General features: G+C 46.9%; 59 non-coding genes across 59 annotated transcripts; all 59 read left to right on the top strand.

Moving 5' to 3' along the window:
• Window positions 1-193: 193 nt before the first annotated feature.
• LOC136214323 (5S ribosomal RNA) lies at window positions 194-312 on the top strand. The gene has a single exon (XR_010681414.1). It is a non-coding gene; the product is annotated as a 5S ribosomal RNA (ribosomal RNA).
• A 260-nt stretch (window positions 313-572) lies between these two features.
• Window positions 573-691, top strand: LOC136214266 (5S ribosomal RNA). The gene has a single exon (XR_010681361.1). It is a non-coding gene; the product is annotated as a 5S ribosomal RNA (ribosomal RNA).
• A 288-nt stretch (window positions 692-979) lies between these two features.
• Window positions 980-1,098, top strand: LOC136213497 (5S ribosomal RNA). Its single transcript, XR_010680605.1, has one exon. It is a non-coding gene; the product is annotated as a 5S ribosomal RNA (ribosomal RNA).
• A 183-nt stretch (window positions 1,099-1,281) lies between these two features.
• LOC136212107 (5S ribosomal RNA) lies at window positions 1,282-1,400 on the top strand. The gene has a single exon (XR_010679282.1). It is a non-coding gene; the product is annotated as a 5S ribosomal RNA (ribosomal RNA).
• Window positions 1,401-1,658: 258 nt separating this feature from the next.
• Window positions 1,659-1,777, top strand: LOC136214254 (5S ribosomal RNA). The gene has a single exon (XR_010681350.1). It is a non-coding gene; the product is annotated as a 5S ribosomal RNA (ribosomal RNA).
• A 260-nt stretch (window positions 1,778-2,037) lies between these two features.
• Window positions 2,038-2,156, top strand: LOC136212714 (5S ribosomal RNA). The gene has a single exon (XR_010679856.1). It is a non-coding gene; the product is annotated as a 5S ribosomal RNA (ribosomal RNA).
• Window positions 2,157-2,339: 183 nt separating this feature from the next.
• LOC136215549 (5S ribosomal RNA) lies at window positions 2,340-2,458 on the top strand. The gene has a single exon (XR_010682588.1). It is a non-coding gene; the product is annotated as a 5S ribosomal RNA (ribosomal RNA).
• Window positions 2,459-2,716: 258 nt separating this feature from the next.
• LOC136213468 (5S ribosomal RNA) lies at window positions 2,717-2,835 on the top strand. The gene has a single exon (XR_010680577.1). It is a non-coding gene; the product is annotated as a 5S ribosomal RNA (ribosomal RNA).
• Window positions 2,836-3,093: 258 nt separating this feature from the next.
• Window positions 3,094-3,212, top strand: LOC136214762 (5S ribosomal RNA). The gene has a single exon (XR_010681835.1). It is a non-coding gene; the product is annotated as a 5S ribosomal RNA (ribosomal RNA).
• Window positions 3,213-3,395: 183 nt separating this feature from the next.
• Window positions 3,396-3,514, top strand: LOC136214244 (5S ribosomal RNA). The gene has a single exon (XR_010681340.1). It is a non-coding gene; the product is annotated as a 5S ribosomal RNA (ribosomal RNA).
• Window positions 3,515-3,697: 183 nt separating this feature from the next.
• LOC136213063 (5S ribosomal RNA) lies at window positions 3,698-3,816 on the top strand. The gene has a single exon (XR_010680195.1). It is a non-coding gene; the product is annotated as a 5S ribosomal RNA (ribosomal RNA).
• Window positions 3,817-4,075: 259 nt separating this feature from the next.
• Window positions 4,076-4,194, top strand: LOC136212359 (5S ribosomal RNA). Its single transcript, XR_010679521.1, has one exon. It is a non-coding gene; the product is annotated as a 5S ribosomal RNA (ribosomal RNA).
• Window positions 4,195-4,452: 258 nt separating this feature from the next.
• LOC136214243 (5S ribosomal RNA) lies at window positions 4,453-4,571 on the top strand. The gene has a single exon (XR_010681339.1). It is a non-coding gene; the product is annotated as a 5S ribosomal RNA (ribosomal RNA).
• A 183-nt stretch (window positions 4,572-4,754) lies between these two features.
• Window positions 4,755-4,873, top strand: LOC136215223 (5S ribosomal RNA). The gene has a single exon (XR_010682270.1). It is a non-coding gene; the product is annotated as a 5S ribosomal RNA (ribosomal RNA).
• Window positions 4,874-5,056: 183 nt separating this feature from the next.
• Window positions 5,057-5,175, top strand: LOC136214242 (5S ribosomal RNA). The gene has a single exon (XR_010681338.1). It is a non-coding gene; the product is annotated as a 5S ribosomal RNA (ribosomal RNA).
• Window positions 5,176-5,358: 183 nt separating this feature from the next.
• On the top strand, window positions 5,359-5,477 carry LOC136213062 (5S ribosomal RNA). Its single transcript, XR_010680194.1, has one exon. It is a non-coding gene; the product is annotated as a 5S ribosomal RNA (ribosomal RNA).
• Window positions 5,478-5,736: 259 nt separating this feature from the next.
• On the top strand, window positions 5,737-5,855 carry LOC136214232 (5S ribosomal RNA). The gene has a single exon (XR_010681328.1). It is a non-coding gene; the product is annotated as a 5S ribosomal RNA (ribosomal RNA).
• A 183-nt stretch (window positions 5,856-6,038) lies between these two features.
• LOC136212106 (5S ribosomal RNA) lies at window positions 6,039-6,157 on the top strand. Its single transcript, XR_010679281.1, has one exon. It is a non-coding gene; the product is annotated as a 5S ribosomal RNA (ribosomal RNA).
• Window positions 6,158-6,416: 259 nt separating this feature from the next.
• LOC136213245 (5S ribosomal RNA) lies at window positions 6,417-6,535 on the top strand. The gene has a single exon (XR_010680368.1). It is a non-coding gene; the product is annotated as a 5S ribosomal RNA (ribosomal RNA).
• A 258-nt stretch (window positions 6,536-6,793) lies between these two features.
• LOC136214220 (5S ribosomal RNA) lies at window positions 6,794-6,912 on the top strand. The gene has a single exon (XR_010681317.1). It is a non-coding gene; the product is annotated as a 5S ribosomal RNA (ribosomal RNA).
• A 258-nt stretch (window positions 6,913-7,170) lies between these two features.
• On the top strand, window positions 7,171-7,289 carry LOC136212046 (5S ribosomal RNA). Its single transcript, XR_010679224.1, has one exon. It is a non-coding gene; the product is annotated as a 5S ribosomal RNA (ribosomal RNA).
• Window positions 7,290-7,472: 183 nt separating this feature from the next.
• On the top strand, window positions 7,473-7,591 carry LOC136212713 (5S ribosomal RNA). The gene has a single exon (XR_010679855.1). It is a non-coding gene; the product is annotated as a 5S ribosomal RNA (ribosomal RNA).
• Window positions 7,592-7,774: 183 nt separating this feature from the next.
• LOC136214209 (5S ribosomal RNA) lies at window positions 7,775-7,893 on the top strand. The gene has a single exon (XR_010681306.1). It is a non-coding gene; the product is annotated as a 5S ribosomal RNA (ribosomal RNA).
• Window positions 7,894-8,074: 181 nt separating this feature from the next.
• On the top strand, window positions 8,075-8,193 carry LOC136211689 (5S ribosomal RNA). Its single transcript, XR_010678884.1, has one exon. It is a non-coding gene; the product is annotated as a 5S ribosomal RNA (ribosomal RNA).
• A 258-nt stretch (window positions 8,194-8,451) lies between these two features.
• Window positions 8,452-8,570, top strand: LOC136214197 (5S ribosomal RNA). The gene has a single exon (XR_010681294.1). It is a non-coding gene; the product is annotated as a 5S ribosomal RNA (ribosomal RNA).
• Window positions 8,571-8,828: 258 nt separating this feature from the next.
• Window positions 8,829-8,947, top strand: LOC136214832 (5S ribosomal RNA). The gene has a single exon (XR_010681900.1). It is a non-coding gene; the product is annotated as a 5S ribosomal RNA (ribosomal RNA).
• Window positions 8,948-9,130: 183 nt separating this feature from the next.
• Window positions 9,131-9,249, top strand: LOC136213373 (5S ribosomal RNA). The gene has a single exon (XR_010680489.1). It is a non-coding gene; the product is annotated as a 5S ribosomal RNA (ribosomal RNA).
• A 259-nt stretch (window positions 9,250-9,508) lies between these two features.
• On the top strand, window positions 9,509-9,627 carry LOC136214185 (5S ribosomal RNA). Its single transcript, XR_010681282.1, has one exon. It is a non-coding gene; the product is annotated as a 5S ribosomal RNA (ribosomal RNA).
• Window positions 9,628-9,885: 258 nt separating this feature from the next.
• LOC136214172 (5S ribosomal RNA) lies at window positions 9,886-10,004 on the top strand. The gene has a single exon (XR_010681268.1). It is a non-coding gene; the product is annotated as a 5S ribosomal RNA (ribosomal RNA).
• A 288-nt stretch (window positions 10,005-10,292) lies between these two features.
• LOC136214160 (5S ribosomal RNA) lies at window positions 10,293-10,411 on the top strand. The gene has a single exon (XR_010681256.1). It is a non-coding gene; the product is annotated as a 5S ribosomal RNA (ribosomal RNA).
• Window positions 10,412-10,594: 183 nt separating this feature from the next.
• On the top strand, window positions 10,595-10,713 carry LOC136213170 (5S ribosomal RNA). Its single transcript, XR_010680297.1, has one exon. It is a non-coding gene; the product is annotated as a 5S ribosomal RNA (ribosomal RNA).
• Window positions 10,714-10,971: 258 nt separating this feature from the next.
• On the top strand, window positions 10,972-11,089 carry LOC136214381 (5S ribosomal RNA). The gene has a single exon (XR_010681469.1). It is a non-coding gene; the product is annotated as a 5S ribosomal RNA (ribosomal RNA).
• Window positions 11,090-11,347: 258 nt separating this feature from the next.
• LOC136214831 (5S ribosomal RNA) lies at window positions 11,348-11,466 on the top strand. Its single transcript, XR_010681899.1, has one exon. It is a non-coding gene; the product is annotated as a 5S ribosomal RNA (ribosomal RNA).
• A 183-nt stretch (window positions 11,467-11,649) lies between these two features.
• Window positions 11,650-11,768, top strand: LOC136213649 (5S ribosomal RNA). Its single transcript, XR_010680747.1, has one exon. It is a non-coding gene; the product is annotated as a 5S ribosomal RNA (ribosomal RNA).
• Window positions 11,769-12,027: 259 nt separating this feature from the next.
• Window positions 12,028-12,146, top strand: LOC136212712 (5S ribosomal RNA). Its single transcript, XR_010679854.1, has one exon. It is a non-coding gene; the product is annotated as a 5S ribosomal RNA (ribosomal RNA).
• A 260-nt stretch (window positions 12,147-12,406) lies between these two features.
• On the top strand, window positions 12,407-12,525 carry LOC136214148 (5S ribosomal RNA). The gene has a single exon (XR_010681244.1). It is a non-coding gene; the product is annotated as a 5S ribosomal RNA (ribosomal RNA).
• A 287-nt stretch (window positions 12,526-12,812) lies between these two features.
• LOC136214137 (5S ribosomal RNA) lies at window positions 12,813-12,931 on the top strand. Its single transcript, XR_010681233.1, has one exon. It is a non-coding gene; the product is annotated as a 5S ribosomal RNA (ribosomal RNA).
• A 183-nt stretch (window positions 12,932-13,114) lies between these two features.
• LOC136212381 (5S ribosomal RNA) lies at window positions 13,115-13,233 on the top strand. Its single transcript, XR_010679541.1, has one exon. It is a non-coding gene; the product is annotated as a 5S ribosomal RNA (ribosomal RNA).
• A 259-nt stretch (window positions 13,234-13,492) lies between these two features.
• LOC136213244 (5S ribosomal RNA) lies at window positions 13,493-13,611 on the top strand. The gene has a single exon (XR_010680367.1). It is a non-coding gene; the product is annotated as a 5S ribosomal RNA (ribosomal RNA).
• A 258-nt stretch (window positions 13,612-13,869) lies between these two features.
• LOC136212711 (5S ribosomal RNA) lies at window positions 13,870-13,988 on the top strand. Its single transcript, XR_010679853.1, has one exon. It is a non-coding gene; the product is annotated as a 5S ribosomal RNA (ribosomal RNA).
• Window positions 13,989-14,171: 183 nt separating this feature from the next.
• On the top strand, window positions 14,172-14,290 carry LOC136214124 (5S ribosomal RNA). The gene has a single exon (XR_010681221.1). It is a non-coding gene; the product is annotated as a 5S ribosomal RNA (ribosomal RNA).
• A 258-nt stretch (window positions 14,291-14,548) lies between these two features.
• LOC136213643 (5S ribosomal RNA) lies at window positions 14,549-14,667 on the top strand. Its single transcript, XR_010680741.1, has one exon. It is a non-coding gene; the product is annotated as a 5S ribosomal RNA (ribosomal RNA).
• A 182-nt stretch (window positions 14,668-14,849) lies between these two features.
• Window positions 14,850-14,968, top strand: LOC136214113 (5S ribosomal RNA). Its single transcript, XR_010681210.1, has one exon. It is a non-coding gene; the product is annotated as a 5S ribosomal RNA (ribosomal RNA).
• A 287-nt stretch (window positions 14,969-15,255) lies between these two features.
• LOC136214102 (5S ribosomal RNA) lies at window positions 15,256-15,374 on the top strand. The gene has a single exon (XR_010681199.1). It is a non-coding gene; the product is annotated as a 5S ribosomal RNA (ribosomal RNA).
• A 183-nt stretch (window positions 15,375-15,557) lies between these two features.
• Window positions 15,558-15,676, top strand: LOC136212380 (5S ribosomal RNA). The gene has a single exon (XR_010679540.1). It is a non-coding gene; the product is annotated as a 5S ribosomal RNA (ribosomal RNA).
• Window positions 15,677-15,935: 259 nt separating this feature from the next.
• LOC136213243 (5S ribosomal RNA) lies at window positions 15,936-16,054 on the top strand. Its single transcript, XR_010680366.1, has one exon. It is a non-coding gene; the product is annotated as a 5S ribosomal RNA (ribosomal RNA).
• Window positions 16,055-16,312: 258 nt separating this feature from the next.
• Window positions 16,313-16,431, top strand: LOC136212710 (5S ribosomal RNA). The gene has a single exon (XR_010679852.1). It is a non-coding gene; the product is annotated as a 5S ribosomal RNA (ribosomal RNA).
• Window positions 16,432-16,614: 183 nt separating this feature from the next.
• LOC136214091 (5S ribosomal RNA) lies at window positions 16,615-16,733 on the top strand. Its single transcript, XR_010681188.1, has one exon. It is a non-coding gene; the product is annotated as a 5S ribosomal RNA (ribosomal RNA).
• Window positions 16,734-16,991: 258 nt separating this feature from the next.
• LOC136214080 (5S ribosomal RNA) lies at window positions 16,992-17,110 on the top strand. Its single transcript, XR_010681177.1, has one exon. It is a non-coding gene; the product is annotated as a 5S ribosomal RNA (ribosomal RNA).
• A 258-nt stretch (window positions 17,111-17,368) lies between these two features.
• On the top strand, window positions 17,369-17,487 carry LOC136213336 (5S ribosomal RNA). Its single transcript, XR_010680453.1, has one exon. It is a non-coding gene; the product is annotated as a 5S ribosomal RNA (ribosomal RNA).
• Window positions 17,488-17,670: 183 nt separating this feature from the next.
• Window positions 17,671-17,789, top strand: LOC136212140 (5S ribosomal RNA). Its single transcript, XR_010679313.1, has one exon. It is a non-coding gene; the product is annotated as a 5S ribosomal RNA (ribosomal RNA).
• A 181-nt stretch (window positions 17,790-17,970) lies between these two features.
• Window positions 17,971-18,089, top strand: LOC136211688 (5S ribosomal RNA). Its single transcript, XR_010678883.1, has one exon. It is a non-coding gene; the product is annotated as a 5S ribosomal RNA (ribosomal RNA).
• Window positions 18,090-18,347: 258 nt separating this feature from the next.
• On the top strand, window positions 18,348-18,466 carry LOC136214068 (5S ribosomal RNA). The gene has a single exon (XR_010681166.1). It is a non-coding gene; the product is annotated as a 5S ribosomal RNA (ribosomal RNA).
• A 258-nt stretch (window positions 18,467-18,724) lies between these two features.
• On the top strand, window positions 18,725-18,843 carry LOC136212707 (5S ribosomal RNA). Its single transcript, XR_010679850.1, has one exon. It is a non-coding gene; the product is annotated as a 5S ribosomal RNA (ribosomal RNA).
• A 182-nt stretch (window positions 18,844-19,025) lies between these two features.
• On the top strand, window positions 19,026-19,144 carry LOC136213648 (5S ribosomal RNA). The gene has a single exon (XR_010680746.1). It is a non-coding gene; the product is annotated as a 5S ribosomal RNA (ribosomal RNA).
• A 259-nt stretch (window positions 19,145-19,403) lies between these two features.
• On the top strand, window positions 19,404-19,522 carry LOC136214056 (5S ribosomal RNA). Its single transcript, XR_010681154.1, has one exon. It is a non-coding gene; the product is annotated as a 5S ribosomal RNA (ribosomal RNA).
• A 260-nt stretch (window positions 19,523-19,782) lies between these two features.
• On the top strand, window positions 19,783-19,901 carry LOC136214045 (5S ribosomal RNA). Its single transcript, XR_010681143.1, has one exon. It is a non-coding gene; the product is annotated as a 5S ribosomal RNA (ribosomal RNA).
• A 183-nt stretch (window positions 19,902-20,084) lies between these two features.
• On the top strand, window positions 20,085-20,203 carry LOC136212379 (5S ribosomal RNA). The gene has a single exon (XR_010679539.1). It is a non-coding gene; the product is annotated as a 5S ribosomal RNA (ribosomal RNA).
• Window positions 20,204-20,462: 259 nt separating this feature from the next.
• LOC136214034 (5S ribosomal RNA) lies at window positions 20,463-20,581 on the top strand. The gene has a single exon (XR_010681132.1). It is a non-coding gene; the product is annotated as a 5S ribosomal RNA (ribosomal RNA).
• Window positions 20,582-20,727: the final 146 nt, after the last annotated feature.

Below are 20,727 nucleotides of genomic sequence, written 5' to 3'. Positions count from 1 at the left end.
CGAGGCGGGCACAAACTTTTTTGCAACGTGCATTTTTTAATTATTTAATTTTTTTTTCACCATGGCGTGCACGTTTTCGAGGCGGGGGTCAGTGTTTGGGGTCCGGGGGCTTGTGCATGCACGTGAAGGATGAGCATACGGGAGAAAGGGGCGCCCAGTATGGAATATATGCTTAGTTTTTGCATGGGATGACGGGTGCGATCATACCAGCACTAATGCACCGGATCCCATCAGAACTCCGAAGTTAAACGTGCTTGGGCGAGAGTAGTACTAAGATGGGTGACCTCTTGGGAAGTCCTCTTGTTGCACCCCTAAACTTTTTTGCAACGTGCATTTTTTAATTATTTAATTTTTTTTTCACCATGGCGTGCACGTTTTCGAGGCGGGCCCAAACTTTTTTGCAACGTGCATTTTTTAATTATTTAATTTTTTTTTTCACCATGGCGTGCACGTTTTCGAGGCGGGGGTCAGTGTTTGGGGTCCGGGGGCTTGTGCATGCACGTGAAGGATGAGCATACGGGAGAAAGGGGCGCCCAGTATGGAATATATGCTTAGTTTTTGCATGTGATGACGGGTGCGATCATACCAGCACTAATGCACCGGATCCCATCAGAACTCCGAAGTTAAACGTGCTTGGGCGAGAGTAGTACTAAGATGGGTGACCTCTTGGGAAGTCCTCGTGTTGCACCCCCAAACTTTTTTGCAACGTGCTGCACCCCTAAACTTTTTTGCAACGTGCATTTTTTAATTATTTAATTTTTTTTTCACCATGGCGTGCACGTTTTCGAGGCGGGCCCAAACTTTTTTGCAACGTGCATTTTTTAATTATTTAATTTTTTTTTTCACCATGGCGTGCACGTTTTCGAGGCGGGGGTCAGTGTTTGGGGTCCGGGGGCTTGTGCATGCACGTGAAGGATGAGCATACGGGAGAAAGGGGCGCCCAGTATGGAATATATTCTTAGTTTTTGCATGTGATGACGGGTGCGATCATACCAGCACTAATGCACCGGATCCCATCAGAACTCCGAAGTTAAACGAGCTTGGGCGAGAGTAGTACTAAGATGGGTGACCTCTTGGGAAGTCCTCGTGTTGCACCCCCAAACTTTTTTGCAACGTGCATTTTTTAATTATTTAATTTTTTTTTTCACCATGGCGTGCATGTTTTCGAGGCGGGGGTCAGTGTTTGGGGTCCGGGGGCTTGTGCATGCACGTGAAGGATGAGTATACGGGAGAAAGGGGCGCCCAGTATGGAATATATGCTTAGTTTTTGCATGGGATGACGTGTGCGATCATACCAGCACTAATGCACCGGATCCCATCAGAACTCCGAAGTTAAACGTGCTTGGGCGAGAGTAGTACTAAGATGGGTGACCTCTTGGGAAGTCCTCGTGTTGCACCCCCAAACTTTTTTGCAACGTGCATTTTTTAATTATTTAATTTTTTTTTCACCATGGCGTGCACGTTTTCGAGGCGGGCCCAAACTTTTTTGCAACGTGCATTTTTTAATTATTTAATTTTTTTTCACCATGGCGTGCACGTTTTCGAGGCGGGGGTCAGTGTTTGGGGTCCGGGGGCTTGTGCATGCACGTGAAGGATGAGCATACGGGAGAAAGGGGCGCCCAGTATGGAATATATGCTTAGTTTTTGCATGGGATGACGGGTGCGATCATACCAGCACTAATGCACCGGATCCCATCAGAACTCCGAAGTTAAACGTGCTTGGGCGAGAGTAGTACTAAGATGGGTGACCTCTTGGGAAGTCCTCGTGTTGCACCCCTAAACTTTTTTGCAACGTGCATTTTTTAATTATTTAATTTTTTTTTCACCATGGCGTGCACGTTTTCGAGGCGGGCCCAAACTTTTTTGCAACGTGCATTTTTTAATTATTTAATTTTTTTTTTCACCATGGCGTGCACGTTTTCGAGGCGGGGGTCAGTGTTTGGGGTCCGGGGGCTTGTGCATGCACGTGAAGGATGAGCATACGGGAGAAAGGGGCGCCCAGTATGGAATATATGCTTAGTTTTTGCATGTGATGACGGGTGCGATCATACCAGCACTAATGCACCGGATCCCATCAGAACTCCGAAGTTAAACGTGCTTGGGCGAGAGTAGTACTAAGATGGTTGACCTCTTGGGAAGTCCTCGTGTTGCACCCCCAAACTTTTTTGCAACGTGCATTTTTTAATTATTTAATTTTTTTTTTCACCATGGCGTGCATGTTTTCGAGGCGGGGGTCAGTGTTTGGGGTCCGGGGGCTTGTGCATGCACGTGAAGGATGAGCATACGGGAGAAAGGGGCGCCCAGTATGGAATATATGCTTAGTTTTTGCATGGGTTGACGGGTGCGATCATACCAGCACTAATGCACCGGATCCCATCAGAACCCCGAAGTTAAACGTGCTTGGGCGAGAGTAGTACTAAGATGGGTGACCTCTTCGGAAGTCCTCGTGTTACACCCCCAAACTTTTTTGCAACGTGCATTTTTTAATTATTTAATTTTTTTTCACCATGGCGTGCACGTTTTCGAGGCGGGCCCAAACTTTTTTGCAACGTGCATTTTTTAATTATTTAATTTTTTTTTCACCATGGCGTGCACGTTTTCGAGGCGGGGGTCAGTGTTTGGGGTCCGGGGGCTTGTGCATGCACGTGAAGGATGAGCATACGGGAGAAAGGGGCGCCCAGTATGGAATATATGCTTAGTTTTTGCATGGGATGACCGGTGCGATCATACCAGCACTAATGCACCGGATCCCATCAGAACTCCGAAGTTAAACGTGCTTGGGCGAGAGTAGTACTAAGATGGGTGACCTCTTGGGAAGTCCTCGTGTTGCACCCCTAAACTTTTTTGCAACGTGCATTTTTTAATTATTTAATTTTTTTTTCACCATGGCGTGCACGTTTTCGAGGCGGGCCCAAACTTTTTTGCAACGTGCATTTTTTAATTATTTAATTTTTTTTCACCATGGCGTGCACGTTTTCGAGGCGGGGGTCAGTGTTTGGGGTCCGGGGGCTTGTGCATGCACGTGAAGGATGAGCATACGGGAGAAAGGGGCGCCCAGTATGGAATATATGCTTAGTTTTTGCATGTGATGACGGGTGCGATCATACCAGCACTAATGCACAGGATCCCATCAGAACTCCGAAGTTAAACGTGCTTGGGCGAGAGTAGTACTAAGATGGTTGACCTCTTGGGAAGTCCTCGTGTTGCACCCCCAAACTTTTTTGCAACATGCATTTTTTAATTATTTAATTTTTTTTTTCACCATGGCGTGCATGTTTTCGAGGTGGGGGTCAGTGTTTGGGGTCCGGGGGCTTGTGCATGCACGTGAAGGATGAGCATACGGGAGAAAGGGGCGCCCAGTATGGAATATATGCTTAGTTTTTGCATGGGATGACGGGTGCGATCATACCAGCACTAATGCACCGGATCCCATCAGAACTCCGAAGTAAAACGTGCTTGGGCGAGAGTAGTACTAAGATGGGTGACCTCTTCGGAAGTCCTCGTGTTGCACCCCCAAACTTTTTTGCAACGTGCATTTTTTAATTATTTAATTTTTTTTTTCACCATGGCGTGCATGTTTTCGAGGCGGGGGTCAGTGTTTGGGGTCCGGGGGCTTGTGCATGCACGTGAAGGATGAGCATACGGGAGAAAGGGGCGCCCAGTATGGAATATATGCTTAGTTTTTGCATGGGATGACGGGTGCGATCATACCAGCACTAATGCACCGGATCCCATCAGAACTCCGAAGTTAAACGTGCTTGGGCGAGAGTAGTACTAAGATGGGTGACCTCTTCGGAAGTCCTCGTGTTGCACCCCCAAACTTTTTTGCAACGTGCATTTTTTAATTATTTAATTTTTTTTTCACCATGGCGTGCACGTTTTCGAGGCGGGCCCAAACTTTTTTGCAACGTGCATTTTTTAATTATTTAATTTTTTTTTCACCATGGCGTGCACGTTTTCGAGGCAGGGGTCAGTGTTTGGGGTCCGGGGGCTTGTGCATGCACGTGAAGGATGAGCATACGGGAGAAAGGGGCGCCCAGTATGGAATATATGCTTAGTTTTTGCATGGGATGACGGGTGCGATCATACCAGCACTAATGCATCGGATCCCATCAGAACTCCGAAGTTAAAAGTGCTTGGGCGAGAGTAGTACTAAGATGGGTGACCTCTTGGGAAGTCCTCGTGTTGCACCCCTAAACTTTTTTATAACGTGCATTTTTTAATTATTTAATTTTTTTTTCACCATGGCGTGCACGTTTTCGAGGCGGGCCCAAACTTTTTTGCAACGTGCATTTTTTAATTATTTAATTTTTTTTCACCATGGCGTGCACGTTTTCGAGGCGGGGGTCAGTGTTTGGGGTCCGGGGGCTTGTGCATGCACGTGAAGGATGAGCATACGGGAGAAAGGGGCGCCCAGTATGGAATATATGCTTAGTTTTTGCATGTGATGACGGGTGCGATCATACCAGCACTAATGCACCGGATCCCATCAGAACTCCGAAGTTAAACGTGCTTGGGCGAGAGTAGTACTAAGATGGGTGACCTCTTGGGAAGTCCTCGTGTTGCACCCCCAAACTTTTTTGCAACGTGCAATTTTTAATTATTTAATTTTTTTTTTCACCATGGCGTGCATGTTTTCGAGGCGGGGGTCAGTGTTTGGGGTCCGGGGGCTTGTGCATGCACGTGAAGGATGAGTATACGGGAGAAAGGGGCGCCCAGTATGGAATATATGCTTAGTTTTTGCATGGGATGACGTGTGCGATCATACCAGCACTAATGCACAGGATCCCATCAGAACTCCGAAGTTAAACGTGCTTGGGCGAGAGTAGTACTAAGATGGTTGACCTCTTGGGAAGTCCTCGTGTTGCACCCCCAAACTTTTTTGCAACATGCATTTTTTAATTATTTAATTTTTTTTTTCACCATGGCGTGCATGTTTTCGAGGTGGGGGTCAGTGTTTGGGGTCCGGGGGCTTGTGCATGCACGTGAAGGATGAGCATACGGGAGAAAGGGGCGCCCAGTATGGAATATATGCTTAGTTTTTGCATGGGATGACGGGTGCGATCATACCAGCACTAATGCACCGGATCCCATCAGAACTCCGAAGTAAAACGTGCTTGGGCGAGAGTAGTACTAAGATGGGTGACCTCTTCGGAAGTCCTCGTGTTGCACCCCCAAACTTTTTTGCAACGTGCATTTTTTAATTATTTAATTTTTTTTTTCACCATGGCGTGCATGTTTTCGAGGCGGGGGTCAGTGTTTGGGGTCCGGGGGCTTGTGCATGCACGTGAAGGATGAGCATACGGGAGAAAGGGGCGCCCAGTATGGAATATATGCTTAGTTTTTGCATGGGATGACGGGTGCGATCATACCAGCACTAATGCACCGGATCCCATCAGAACTCCGAAGTTAAACGTGCTTGGGCGAGAGTAGTACTAAGATGGGTGACCTCTTCGGAAGTCCTCGTGTTGCACCCCCAAACTTTTTTGCAACGTGCATTTTTTAATTATTTAATTTTTTTTTCACCATGGCGTGCACGTTTTCGAGGCGGGCCCAAACTTTTTTGCAACGTGCATTTTTTAATTATTTAATTTTTTTTTCACCATGGCGTGCACGTTTTCGAGGCAGGGGTCAGTGTTTGGGGTCCGGGGGCTTGTGCATGCACGTGAAGGATGAGCATACGGGAGAAAGGGGCGCCCAGTATGGAATATATGCTTAGTTTTTGCATGTGATGACGGGTGCGATCATACCAGCACTAATGCACCGGATCCCATCAGAACTCCGAAGTTAAACGTGCTTGGGCGAGAGTAGTACTAAGATGGGTGACCTCTTGGGAAGTCCTCGTGTTGCACCCCCAAACTTTTTTGCAACGTGCAATTTTTAATTATTTAATTTTTTTTTTCACCATGGCGTGCATGTTTTCGAGGCGGGGGTCAGTGTTTGGGGTCCGGGGGCTTGTGCATGCACGTGAAGGATGAGTATACGGGAGAAAGGGGCGCCCAGTATGGAATATATGCTTAGTTTTTGCATGGGATGACGTGTGCGATCATACCAGCACTAATGCACCGGATCCCATCAGAACTCCGAAGTTAAACGTGCTTGGGCGAGAGTAGTACTAAGATGGGTGACCTCTTGGGAAGTCCTCGTGTTGCACCCCCAAACTTTTTTGCAACGTGCATTTTTTAATTATTTAATTTTTTTTTCACCATGGCGTGCACGTTTTCGAGGCGGGCCCAAACTTTTTTGCAACGTGCATTTTTTAATTATTTAATTTTTTTTTCACCATGGCGTGCACGTTTTCGAGGCGGGGGTCAGTGTTTGGGGTCCGGGGGCTTGTGCATGCACGTGAAGGATGAGCATACGGGAGAAAGGGGCGCCCAGTATGGAATATATGCTTAGTTTTTGCATGGGATGACGGGTGCGATCATACCAGCACTAATGCATCGGATCCCATCAGAACTCCGAAGTTAAACGTGCTTGGGCGAGAGTAGTACTAAGATGGGTGACCTCTTGGGAAGTCCTCGTGTTGCACCCCTAAACTTTTTTGCAACGTGCATTTTTTAATTATTTAATTTTTTTTTCACCATGGCGTGCACGTTTTCGAGGCGGGCCCAAACTTTTTTGCAACGTGCATTTTTTAATTATTTAATTTTTTTTCACCATGGCGTGCACGTTTTCGAGGCGGGGGTCAGTGTTTGGGGTCCGGGGGCTTGTGCATGCACGTGAAGGATGAGCATACGGGAGAAAGGGGCGCCCAGTATGGAATATATGCTTAGTTTTTGCATGGGATGACGGGTGCGATCATACCAGCACTAATGCACCGGATCCCATCAGAACTCCGAAGTTAAACGTGCTTGGGCGAGAGTAGTACTAAGATGGGTGACCTCTTGGGAAGTCCTCGTGTTGCACCCCTAAACTTTTTTATAACGTGCATTTTTTAATTATTTAATTTTTTTTTCACCATGGCGTGCACGTTTTCGAGGCGGGCCCAAACTTTTTTGCAACGTGCATTTTTTAATTATTTAATTTTTTTTCACCATGGCGTGCACGTTTTCGAGGCGGGGGTCAGTGTTTGGGGTCCGGGGGCTTGTGCATGCACGTGAAGGATGAGCATACGGGAGAAAGGGGCGCCCAGTATGGAATATATGCTTAGTTTTTGCATGTGATGATGGGTGCGATCATACCAGCACTAATGCACCGGATCCCATCAGAACTCCGAAGTGAAACGTGCTTGGGCGAGAGTAGTACTAAGATGGGTGACCTCTTGGGAAGTCCTCGTGTTGCACCCCCAAACTTTTTTGCAACGTGCATTTTTTAATTATTTAATTTTTTTTTTCACCATGGCGTGCATGTTTTCGAGGCGGGGGTCAGTGTTTGGGGTCCGGGGGCTTGTGCATGCACGTGAAGGATGAGCATACGGGAGAAAGGGGCGCCCAGTATGGAATATATGCTTAGTTTTTGCATGGGATGACGGGTGCGATCATACCAGCACTAATGCACCGGATCCCATCAGAACTCCGAAGTTAAACGTGCTTGGGCGAGAGTAGTACTAAGATGGTTGACCTCTTGGGAAGTCCTCGTGTTGCACCCCCAAACTTTTTTGCAACGTGCATTTTTTAATTATTTAATTTTTTTTTTCACCATGGCGTGCATGTTTTCGAGGCGGGGGTCAGTGTTTGGGGTCCGGGGGCTTGTGCATGCACGTGAAGGATGAGCATACGGGAGAAAGGGGCGCCCAGTATGGAATATATGCTTAGTTTTTGCATGGGATGACGGGTGCGATCATACCAGCACTAATGCACCGGATCCCATCAGAACTCCGAAGTTAAACGTGCTTGGGCGAGAGTAGTACTAAGATGGGTGACCTCTTGGGAAGTCCTCGTGTTGCACCCCCAAACTTTTTTGCAACGTGCATTTTTTAATTATTTAATTTTTTTTTCACCATGGCGTGCACGTTTTCGAGGCGGGGTCAGTGTTTGGGGTCCGGGGGCTTGTGCATGCACGTGAAGGATGAGCATACGGGAGAAAGGGGCGCCCAGTATGGAATATATGCTTAGTTTTTGCATGGGATGACGGGTGCGATCATACCAGCACTAATGCACCGGATCCCATCAGAACTCCGAAGTTAAACGTGCTTGGGCGAGAGTAGTACTAAGATGGGTGACCTCTTGGGAAGTCCTCGTGTTGCACCCTTAAACTTTTTTGCAACTTGCATTTTTTAATTATTTAATTTTTTTTTCACCATGGCGTGCACGTTTTCGAGGCGGGCCCAAACTTTTTTGCAACGTGCATTTTTTAATTATTTAATTTTTTTTCACTATGGCGTGCACGTTTTCGAGGCGGGGGTCAGTGTTTGGGGTCCGGGGGCTTGTGCATGCACGTGAAGGATGAGCATACGGGAGAAAGGGGCGCCCAGTATGGAATATATGCTTAGTTTTTGCATGGGATGACGGGTGCGATCATACCAGCACTAATGCACCGGATCCCATCAGAACTCCGAAGTTAAACGTGCTTGGGCGAGAGTAGTACTAAGATGGGTGACCTCTTGGGAAGTCCTCGTGTTGCACCCCTAAACTTTTTTATAACGTGCATTTTTTAATTATTTAATTTTTTTTTCACCATGGCGTGCACGTTTTCGAGGCGGGCCCAAACTTTTTTGCAACGTGCATTTTTTAATTATTTAATTTTTTTTCACCATGGCGTGCACGTTTTCGAGGCGGGGGTCAGTGTTTGGGGTCCGGGGGCTTGTGCATGCACGTGAAGGATGAGCATACGGGAGAAAGGGGCGCCCAGTATGGAATATATGCTTAGTTTTTGCATGTGATGACGGGTGCGATCATACCAACACTAATGCACCGGATCCCATCAGAACTCCGAAGTTAAACGTGCTTGGGCGAGAGTAGTACTAAGATGGTTGACCTCTTGGGAAGTCCTCGTGTTGCACCCCCAAACTTTTTTGCAACGTGCATTTTTTAATTATTTAATTTTTTTTTTCACTATGGCGTGCATGTTTTCGAGGCGGGGGTCAGTGTTTGGGGTCCGGGGGCTTGTGCATGCACGTGAAGGATGAGCATACGGGAGAAAGGGGCGCCCAGTATGGAATATATGCTTAGTTTTTGCATGGGATGACGGGTGCGATCATACCAGCACTAATGCACCGGATCCCATCAGAACTCCGAAGTTAAACATGCTTGGGCGAGAGTAGTACTAAGATGGGTGACCTCTTGGGAAGTCCTCGTGTTGCACCCCCAAACTTTTTTGCAACGTGCATTTTTTAATTATTTAATTTTTTTTTCACCATGGCGTGCACGTTTTCGAGGCGGGCACAAACTTTTTTGCAACGTGCATTTTTTAATTATTTAATTTTTTTTTCACCATGGCGTGCACGTTTTCGAGGCGGGGGTCAGTGTTTGGGGTCCGGGGGCTTGTGCATGCACGTGAAGGATGAGCATACGGGAGAAAGGGGCGCCCAGTATGGAATATATGCTTAGTTTTTGCATGGGATGACGGGTGCGATCATACCAGCACTAATGCACCGGATCCCATCAGAACTCCGAAGTTAAACGTGCTTGGGCGAGAGTAGTACTAAGATGGGTGACCTCTTGGGAAGTCCTCGTGTTGCACCCCTAAACTTTTTTGCAACGTGCATTTTTTAATTATTTAATTTTTTTTTCACCATGGCGTGCACGTTTTCGAGGCGGGCACAAACTTTTTTGCAACGTGCATTTTTTAATTATTTAATTTTTTTTCACCATGGCGTGCACGTTTTCGAGGCGGGGGTCAGTGTTTGGGGTCCGGGGGCTTGTGCATGCACGTGAAGGATGAGCATACGGGAGAAAGGGGCGCCCAGTATGGAATATATGCTTAGTTTTTGCATGTGATGACGGGTGCGATCATACCAGCACTAATGCACCGGATCCCATCAGAACTCCGAAGTTAAACGTGCTTGGGCGAGAGTAGTACTAAGATGGGTGACCTCTTGGGAAGTCCTCGTGTTGCACCCCCAAACTTTTTTGCAACGTGCTGCACCCCTAAACTTTTTTGCAACGTGCATTTTTTAATTATTTAATTTTTTTTTCACCATGGCGTGCACGTTTTCGAGGCGGGCCCAAACTTTTTTGCAACGTGCATTTTTTAATTATTTAATTTTTTTTTTCACCATGGCGTGCACGTTTTCGAGGCGGGGGTCAGTGTTTGGGGTCCGGGGGCTTGTGCATGCACGTGAAGGATGAGCATACGGGAGAAAGGGGCGCCCAGTATGGAATATATGCTTAGTTTTTGCATGTGATGACGGGTGCGATCATACCAGCACTAATGCACCGGATCCCATCAGAACTCCGAAGTTAAACGTGCTTGGGCGAGAGTAGTACTAAGATGGGTGACCTCTTGGGAAGTCCTCGTGTTGCACCCCCAAACTTTTTTGCAACGTGCATTTTTTAATTATTTAATTTTTTTTTTCACCATGGCGTGCATGTTTTCGAGGCGGGGGTCAGTGTTTGGGGTCCGGGGGCTTGTGCATGCACGTGAAGGATGAGCATACGGGAGAAAGGGGCGCCCAGTATGGAATATATGCTTAGTTTTTGCATGGGATGACGAGTGCGATCATACCAGCACTAATGCACCGGATCCCATCAGAACTCCGAAGTTAAACGTGCTTGGGCGAGAGTAGTACTAAGATGGGTGACCTCTTGGGAAGTCCTCGTGTTGCACCCTTAAACTTTTTTGCAACGTGCATTTTTTAATTATTTAATTTTTTTTTCACCATGGCGTGCACGTTTTCGAGGCGGGCCCAAACTTTTTTGCAACGTGCATTTTTTAATTATTTAATTTTTTTTCACTATGGCGTGCACGTTTTCGAGGCGGGGGTCAGTGTTTGGGGTCCGGGGGCTTGTGCATGCACGTGAAGGATGAGCATACGGGAGAAAGGGGCGCCCAGTATGGAATATATGCTTAGTTTTTGCATGGGATGACGGGTGCGATCATACCAGCACTAATGCACCGGATCCCATCAGAACTCCGAAGTTAAACGTGCTTGGGCGAGAGTAGTACTAAATGGGTGACCTCTTGGGAAGTCCTCGTGTTGCACCCCTAAACTTTTTTATAACGTGCATTTTTTAATTATTTAATTTTTTTTTCACCATGGCGTGCACGTTTTCGAGGCGGGCCCAAACTTTTTTGCAACGTGCATTTTTTAATTATTTAATTTTTTTTCACCATGGCGTGCACGTTTTCGAGGCGGGGGTCAGTGTTTGGGGTCCGGGGGCTTGTGCATGCACGTGAAGGATGAGCATACGGGAGAAAGGGGCGCCCAGTATGGAATATATGCTTAGTTTTTGCATGTGATGACGGGTGCGATCATACCAACACTAATGCACCGGATCCCATCAGAACTCCGAAGTTAAACGTGCTTGGGCGAGAGTAGTACTAAGATGGTTGACCTCTTGGGAAGTCCTCGTGTTGCACCCCCAAACTTTTTTGCAACGTGCATTTTTTAATTATTTAATTTTTTTTTTCACTATGGCGTGCATGTTTTCGAGGCGGGGGTCAGTGTTTGGGGTCCGGGGGCTTGTGCATGCACGTGAAGGATGAGCATACGGGAGAAAGGGGCGCCCAGTATGGAATATATGCTTAGTTTTTGCATGGGATGACGGGTGCGATCATACCAGCACTAATGCACCGGATCCCATCAGAACTCCGAAGTTAAACATGCTTGGGCGAGAGTAGTACCAAGATGGGTGACCTCTTGGGAAGTCCTCGTGTTGCACCCCCAAACTTTTTTGCAACGTGCATTTTTTAATTATTTAATTTTTTTTTCACCATGGCGTGCACGTTTTCGAGGCGGGCACAAACTTTTTTGCAACGTGCATTTTTTAATTATTTAATTTTTTTTTCACCATGGCGTGCACGTTTTCGAGGCGGGGGTCAGTGTTTGGGGTCCGGGGGCTTGTGCATGCACGTGAAGGATGAGCATACGGGAGAAAGGGGCGCCCAGTATGGAATATATGCTTAGTTTTTGCATGTGATGACGGGTGCGATCATACCAGCACTAATGCACCGGATCCCATCAGAACTCCGAAGTTAAACGTGCTTGGGCGAGAGTAGTACTAAGATGGTTGACCTCTTGGGAAGTCCTCGTGTTGCACCCCCAAACTTTTTTGCAACGTGCATTTTTTAATTATTTAATTTTTTTTTCACCATGGCGTGCACGTTTTCGAGGCGGGCCCAAACTTTTTTGCAACGTGCATTTTTTAATTATTTAATTTTTTTTTTCACCATGGCGTGCACGTTTTCGAGGCGGGGGTCAGTGTTTGGGGTCCGGGGGCTTGTGCATGCACGTGAAGGATGAGCATACGGGAGAAAGGGGCGCCCAGTATGGAATATATGCTTAGTTTTTGCATGTGATGACGGGTGCGATCATACCAGCACTAATGCACCGGATCCCATCAGAACTCCGAAGTTAAACGTGCTTGGGCGAGAGTAGTACTAAGATGGGTGACCTCTTGGGAAGTCCTCGTGTTGCACCCCCAAACTTTTTTGCAACGTGCTGCACCCCTAAAGTTTTTGCAACGTGCATTTTTTAATTATTTAATTTTTTTTTCACCATGGCGTGCACGTTTTCGAGGCGGGCCCAAACTTTTTTGCAACGTGCATTTTTTAATTATTTAATTTTTTTTTTCACCATGGCGTGCACGTTTTCGAGGCGGGGGTCAGTGTTTGGGGTCCGGGGGCTTGTGCATGCACGTGAAGGATGAGCATACGGGAGAAAGGGGCGCCCAGTATGGAATATATGCTTAGTTTTTGCATGTGATGACGGGTGCGATCATACCAGCACTAATGCACCGGATCCCATCAGAACTCCGAAGTTAAACGTGCTTGGGCGAGAGTAGTACTAAGATGGGTGACCTCTTGGGAAGTCCTCGTGTTGCACCCCCAAACTTTTTTGCAACGTGCATTTTTTAATTATTTAATTTTTTTTTTCACCATGGCGTGCATGTTTTCGAGGCGGGGGTCAGTGTTTGGGGTCCGGGGGCTTGTGCATGCACGTGAAGGATGAGCATACGGGAGAAAGGGGCGCCCAGTATGGAATATATGCTTAGTTTTTGCATGGGATGACGAGTGCGATCATACCAGCACTAATGCACCGGATCCCATCAGAACTCCGAAGTTAAACGTGCTTGGGCGAGAGTAGTACTAAGATGGGTGACCTCTTGGGAAGTCCTCGTGTTGCACCCCCAAACTTTTTTGCAACGTGCATTTTTTAATTATTTAATTTTTTTTTCACCATGGCGTGCACGTTTTCGAGGCGGGCCCAAACTTTTTTGCAACGTGCATTTTTTAATTATTTAATTTTTTTTTCACCATGGCGTGCACGTTTTCGAGGCGGGGGTCAGTGTTTGGGGTCCGGGGGCTTGTGCATGCACGTGAAGGATGAGCATACGGGAGAAAGGGGCGCCCAGTATGGAATATATGCTTAGTTTTTGCATGGGATGACGGGTGCGATCATACCAGCACTAATGCATCGGATCCCATCAGAACTCCGAAGTTAAACGTGCTTGGGCGAGAGTAGTACTAAGATGGGTGACCTCTTGGGAAGTCCTCGTGTTGCACCCCTAAACTTTTTTATAACGTGCATTTTTTAATTATTTAATTTTTTTTTCACCATGGCGTGCACGTTTTCGAGGCGGGCCCAAACTTTTTTGCAACGTGCATTTTTTAATTATTTAATTTTTTTTCACCATGGCGTGCACGTTTTCGAGGCGGGGGTCAGTGTTTGGGGTCCGGGGGCTTGTGCATGCACGTGAAGGATGAGCATACGGGAGAAAGGGGCGCCCAGTATGGAATATATGCTTAGTTTTTGCATGTGATGACGGGTGCGATCATACCAGCACTAATGCACCGGATCCCATCAGAACTCCGAAGTTAAACGTGCTTGGGCGAGAGTAGTACTAAGATGGTTGACCTCTTGGGAAGTCCTCGTGTTGCACCCCCAAACTTTTTTGCAACGTGCATTTTTTAATTATTTAATTTTTTTTTTCACCATGGCGTGCATGTTTTCGAGGCGGGGGTCAGTGTTTGGGGTCCGGGGGCTTGTGCATGCACGTGAAGGATGAGCATACGGGAGAAAGGGGCGCCCAGTATGGAATATATGCTTAGTTTTTGCATGGGATGACGGGTGCGATCATACCAGCACTAATGCACCGGATCCCATCAGAACTCCGAAGTTAAACGTGCTTGGGCGAGAGTAGTACTAAGATGGGTGACCTCTTGGGAAGTCCTCGTGTTGCACCCCCAAACTTTTTTGCAACGTGCATTTTTTAATTATTTAATTTTTTTTTCACCATGGCGTGCACGTTTTCGAGGCGGGCCCAAACTTTTTTGCAACGTGCATTTTTTAATTATTTAATTTTTTTTTCACCATGGCGTGCACGTTTTCGAGGCGGGGTCAGTGTTTGGGGTCCGGGGGCTTGTGCATGCACGTGAAGGATGAGCATACGGGAGAAAGGGGCGCCCAGTATGGAATATATGCTTAGTTTTTGCATGGGATGACGGGTGCGATCATACCAGCACTAATGCACCGGATCCCATCAGAACTCCGAAGTTAAACGTGCTTAGGCGAGAGTAGTACTAAGATGGGTGACCTCTTGGGAAGTCCTCGTGTTGCACCCCTAAACTTTTTTGCAACGTGCATTTTTTAATTATTTAATTTTTTTTTCACCATGGCGTGCACGTTTTCGAGGCGGGGGTCAGTGTTTGGGGTCCGGGGGCTTGTGCATGCACGTGAAGGATGAGCATACGGGAGAAAGGGGCGCCCAGTATGGAATATATGCTTAGTTTTTGCATGTGATGACGGGTGCGATCATACCAGCACTAATGCACCGGATCCCATCAGAACTCCGAAGTTAAACGTGCTTGGGCGAGAGTAGTACTAAGATGGGTGACCTCTTGGGAAGTCCTCGTGTTGCACCCCCAAACTTTTTTGCAACGTGCTGCACCCCTAAAGTTTTTGCAACGTGCATTTTTTAATTATTTAATTTTTTTTTCACCATGGCGTGCACGTTTTCGAGGCGGGCCCAAACTTTTTTGCAACGTGCATTTTTTAATTATTTAATTTTTTTTTTCACCATGGCGTGCACGTTTTCGAGGCGGGGGTCAGTGTTTGGGGTCCGGGGGCTTGTGCATGCACGTGAAGGATGAGCATACGGGAGAAAGGGGCGCCCAGTATGGAATATATGCTTAGTTTTTGCATGTGATGACGGGTGCGATCATACCAGCACTAATGCACCGGATCCCATCAGAACTCCGAAGTTAAACGTGCTTGGGCGAGAGTAGTACTAAGATGGGTGACCTCTTGGGAAGTCCTCGTGTTGCACCCCCAAACTTTTTTGCAACGTGCATTTTTTAATTATTTAATTTTTTTTTTCACCATGGCGTGCATGTTTTCGAGGCGGGGGTCAGTGTTTGGGGTCCGGGGGCTTGTGCATGCACGTGAAGGATGAGCATACGGGAGAAAGGGGCGCCCAGTATGGAATATATGCTTAGTTTTTGCATGGGATGACGAGTGCGATCATACCAGCACTAATGCACCGGATCCCATCAGAACTCCGAAGTTAAACGTGCTTGGGCGAGAGTAGTACTAAGATGGGTGACCTCTTGGGAAGTCCTCGTGTTGCACCCCCAAACTTTTTTGCAACGTGCATTTTTTAATTATTTAATTTTTTTTTCACCATGGCGTGCACGTTTTCGAGGCGGGCCCAAACTTTTTTGCAACGTGCATTTTTTAATTATTTAATTTTTTTTTCACCATGGCGTGCACGTTTTCGAGGCGGGGGTCAGTGTTTGGGGTCCGGGGGCTTGTGCATGCACGTGAAGGATGAGCATACGGGAGAAAGGGGCGCCCAGTATGGAATATATGCTTAGTTTTTGCATGGGATGACGGGTGCGATCATACCAGCACTAATGCATCGGATCCCATCAGAACTCCGAAGTTAAACGTGCTTGGGCGAGAGTAGTACTAAGATGGGTGACCTCTTGGGAAGTCCTCGTGTTGCACCCCTAAACTTTTTTATAACGTGCATTTTTTAATTATTTAATTTTTTTTTCACCATGGCGTGCACGTTTTCGAGGCGGGCCCAAACTTTTTTGCAACGTGCATTTTTTAATTATTTAATTTTTTTTCACCATGGCGTGCACGTTTTCGAGGCGGGGGTCAGTGTTTGGGGTCCGGGGGCTTGTGCATGCACGTGAAGGATGAGCATACGGGAGAAAGGGGCGCCCAGTATCGAATATATGCTTAGTTTTTGCATGTGATGACGGGTGCGATCATACCAGCACTAATGCACCGGATCCCATCAGAACTCCGAAGTTAAACGTGCTTGGGCGAGAGTAGTACTAAGATGGTTGACCTCTTGGGAAGTCCTCGTGTTGCACCCCCAAACTTTTTTGCAACGTGCATTTTTTAATTATTTAATTTTTTTTTTCACCATGGCGTGCATGTTTTCGAGGCGGGGGTCAGTGTTTGGGGTCCGGGGGCTTGTGCATGCACGTGAAGGATGAGCATACGGGAGAAAGGGGCGCCCAGTATGGAATATATGCTTAGTTTTTGCATGGGATGACGGGTGCGATCATACCAGCACTAATGCACCGGATCCCATCAGAACTCCGAAGTTAAACGTGCTTGGGCGAGAGTAGTACTAAGATGGGTGACCTCTTGGGAAGTCCTCGTGTTGCACCCCCAAACTTTTTTGCAACGTGCATTTTTTAATTATTTAATTTTTTTTTCACCATGGCGTGCACGTTTTCGAGGCGGGCCCAAACTTTTTTGCAACGTGCATTTTTTAATTATTTAATTTTTTTTTCACCATGGCGTGCACGTTTTCGAGGCGGGGTCAGTGTTTGGGGTCCGGGGGCTTGTGCATGCACGTGAAGGATGAGCATACGGGAGAAAGGGGCGCCCAGTATGGAATATATGCTTAGTTTTTGCATGGGATGACGGGTGCGATCATACCAGCACTAATGCACCGGATCCCATCAGAACTCCGAAGTTAAACGTGCTTGGGCGAGAGTAGTACTAAGATGGGTGACCTCTTGGGAAGTCCTCGTGTTGCACCCCTAAACTTTTTTGCAACGTGCATTTTTTAATTATTTAATTTTTTTTTCACCATGGCGTGCACGTTTTCGAGGCGGGCCCAAACTTTTTTGCAACGTGCATTTTTTAATTATTTAATTTTTTTTCACCATGGCGTGCACGTTTTCGAGGCGGGGGTCAGTGTTTGGGGTCCGGGGGCTTGTGCATGCACGTGAAGGATGAGCATACGGGAGAAAGGGGCGCCCAGTATGGAATATATGCTTAGTTTTTGCATGTGATGACGGGTGCGATCATACCAGCACTAATGCACCGGATCCCATCAGAACTCCGAAGTTAAACGTGCTTGGGCGTGAGTAGTACTAAGATGGTTGACCTCTTGGGAAGTCCTCGTGTTGCACCCCCAAACTTTTTTGCAACGTGCATTTTTTAATTATTTAATTTTTTTTTTCACCATGGCGTGCATGTTTTCGAGGCGGGGGTCAGTGTTTGGGGTCCGGGGGCTTGTGCATGCACGTGAAGGATGAGCATACGGGAGAAAGGGGCGCCCAGCATGGAATATATGCTTAGTTTTTGCATGGGATGACGGGTGCGATCATACCAGCACTAATGCACCGGATCCCATCAGAACTCCGAAGTTAAACGTGCTTGGACGAGAGTAGTACTAAGATGGGTGACCTCTTGGGAAGTCCTCGTGTTGCACCCCCAAACTTTTTTGCAACGTGCATTTTTTAATTATTTAATTTTTTTTTCACCATGGCGTGCACGTTTTCGAGGCGGGGTCAGTGTTTGGGGTCCGGGGGCTTGTGCATGCACGTGAAGGATGAGCATACGGGAGAAAGGGGCGCCCAGTATGGAATATATGCTTAGTTTTTGCATGGGATGACGGGTGCGATCATACCAGCACTAATGCACCGGATCCCATCAGAACTCCGAAGTTAAACGTGCTTGGGCGAGAGTAGTACTAAGATGGGTGACCTCTTGGGAAGTCCTCGTGTTGCACCCTTAAACTTTTTTGCAACGTGCATTTTTTAATTATTTAATTTTTTTTTCACCATGGCGTGCACGTTTTCGAGGCGGGCCCAAACTTTTTTGCAACGTGCATTTTTTAATTATTTAATTTTTTTTCACCATGGCGTGCACGTTTTCGAGGCGGGGGTCAGTGTTTGGGGTCCGGGGGCTTGTGCATGCACGTGAAGGATGAGCATACGGGAGAAAGGGGCGCCCAGTATGGAATATATGCTTAGTTTTTGCATGGGATGACGGGTGCGATCATACCAGCACTAATGCACCGGATCCCATCAGAACTCCGAAGTTAAACGTGCTTGGGCGAGAGTAGTACTAAGATGGGTGACCTCTTGGGAAGTCCTCGTGTTGCACCCCTAAACTTTTTTATAACGTGCATTTTTTAATTATTTAATTTTTTTTTCACCATGGCGTGCACGTTTTCGAGGCGGGCCCAAACTTTTTTGCAACGTGCATTTTTTAATTATTTAATTTTTTTTCACCATGGCGTGCACGTTTTCGAGGCGGGGGTCAGTGTTTGGGGTCCGGGGGCTTGTGCATGCACGTGAAGGATGAGCATACGGGAGAAAGGGGCGCCCAGTATGGAATATATGCTTAGTTTTTGCATGTGATGACGGGTGCGATCATACCAGCACTAATGCACCGGATCCCATCAGAACTCCGAAGTTAAACGTGCTTGGGCGAGAGTAGTACTAAGATGGTTGACCTCTTGGGAAGTCCTCGTGTTGCACCCCCAAACTTTTTTGCAACGTGCATTTTTTAATTATTTAATTTTTTTTTCACCATGGCGTGCATGTTTTCGAGGCGGGGGTCAGTGTTTGGGGTCCGGGGGCTTGTGCATGCACGTGAAGGATGAGCATACGGGAGAAAGGGGCGCCCAGTATGGAATATATGCTTAGTTTTTGCATGGGATGACGGGTGCGATCATACCAGCACTAATGCACCGGATCCCATCAGAACTCCGAAGTTAAACATGCTTGGGCGAGAGTAGTACCAAGATGGGTGACCTCTTGGGAAGTCCTCGTGTTGCACCCCCAAACTTTTTTGCAACGTGCATTTTTTAATTATTTAATTTTTTTTTCACCATGGCGTGCACGTTTTCGAGGCGGGCACAAACTTTTTTGCAACGTGCATTTTTTAATTATTTAATTTTTTTTTCACCATGGCGTGCACGTTTTCGAGGCGGGGGTCAGTGTTTGGGGTCCGGGGGCTTGTGCATGCACGTGAAGGATGAGCATACGGGAGAAAGGGGCGCCCAGTATGGAATATATGCTTAGTTTTTGCATAGGATGAAGGGTGCGATCATACCAGCACTAATGCACCGGATCCCATCAGAACTCCGAAGTTAAACGTGCTTGGGCGAGAGTAGTACTAAGATGGGTGACCTCTTGGGAAGTCCTCGTGTTGCACCCCTAAACTTTTTTGCAACGTGCATTTTTTAATTATTTAATTTTTTTTTCACCATGGCGTGCACGTTTTCGAGGCGGGCCCAAACTTTTTTGCAACGTGCATTTTTTAATTATTTAATTTTTTTTTTCACCATGGCGTGCACGTTTTCGAGGCGGGGGTCAGTGTTTGGGGTCCGGGGGCTTGTGCATGCACGTGAAGGATGAGCATACGGGAGAAAGGGGCGCCCAGTATGGAATATATGCTTAGTTTTTGCATGTGATGACGGGTGCGATCATACCAGCACTAATGCACCGGATCCCATCAGAACTCCGAAGTTAAACGTGCTTGGGCGAGAGTAGTACTAAGATGGGTGACCTCTTGGGAAGTCCTCGTGTTGCACCCCCAAACTTTTTTGCAACGTGCATTTTTTAATTATTTAATTTTTTTTTTCACCATGGCGTGCATGTTTTCGAGGCGGGGGTCAGTGTTTGGGGTCCGGGGGCTTGTGCATGCACGTGAAGGATGAGCATACGGGAGAAAGGGGCGCCCAGTATGGAATATATGCTTAGTTTTTGCATGGGATGACGAGTGCGATCATACCAGCACTAATGCACCGGATCCCATCAGAACTCCGAAGTTAAACGTGCTTGGGCGAGAGTAGTACTAAGATGGGTGACCTCTTGGGAAGTCCTCGTGTTGCACCCCCAAACTTTTTTGCAACGTGCATTTTTTAATTATTTAATTTTTTTTTCACCATGGCGTGCACGTTTTCGAGGCGGGCCCAAACTTTTTTGCAACGTGCATTTTTTAATTATTTAATTTTTTTTTCACCATGGCGTGCACGTTTTCGAGGCGGGGGTCAGTGTTTGGGGTCCGGGGGCTTGTGCATGCACGTGAAGGATGAGCATACGGGAGAAAGGGGCGCCCAGTATGGAATATATGCTTAGTTTTTGCATGGGATGAAGGGTGCGATCATACCAGCACTAATGCACCGGATCCCATCAGAACTCCGAAGTTAAACGTGCTTGGGCGAGAGTAGTACTAAGATGGGTGACCTCTTGGGAAGTCCTCGTGTTGCACCCCTAAACTTTTTTGCAACGTGCATTTTTTAATTATTTAATTTTTTTTTCACCATGGCGTGCACGTTTTCGAGGCGGGCCCAAACTTTTTTGCAACGTGCATTTTTTAATTATTTAATTTTTTTTTTCACCATGGCGTGCACGTTTTCG

The sequence above is a fragment of the Euphorbia lathyris genome, chromosome 1 (genome assembly GCF_963576675.1).
Source record: "Euphorbia lathyris chromosome 1, ddEupLath1.1, whole genome shotgun sequence".
In the NCBI taxonomy this organism is placed as follows: domain Eukaryota; kingdom Viridiplantae; phylum Streptophyta; class Magnoliopsida; order Malpighiales; family Euphorbiaceae; genus Euphorbia; species Euphorbia lathyris.
Note: the sequence above shows the minus strand (reverse complement) of the source record. Positions and strands in the feature narration are given on the sequence as shown.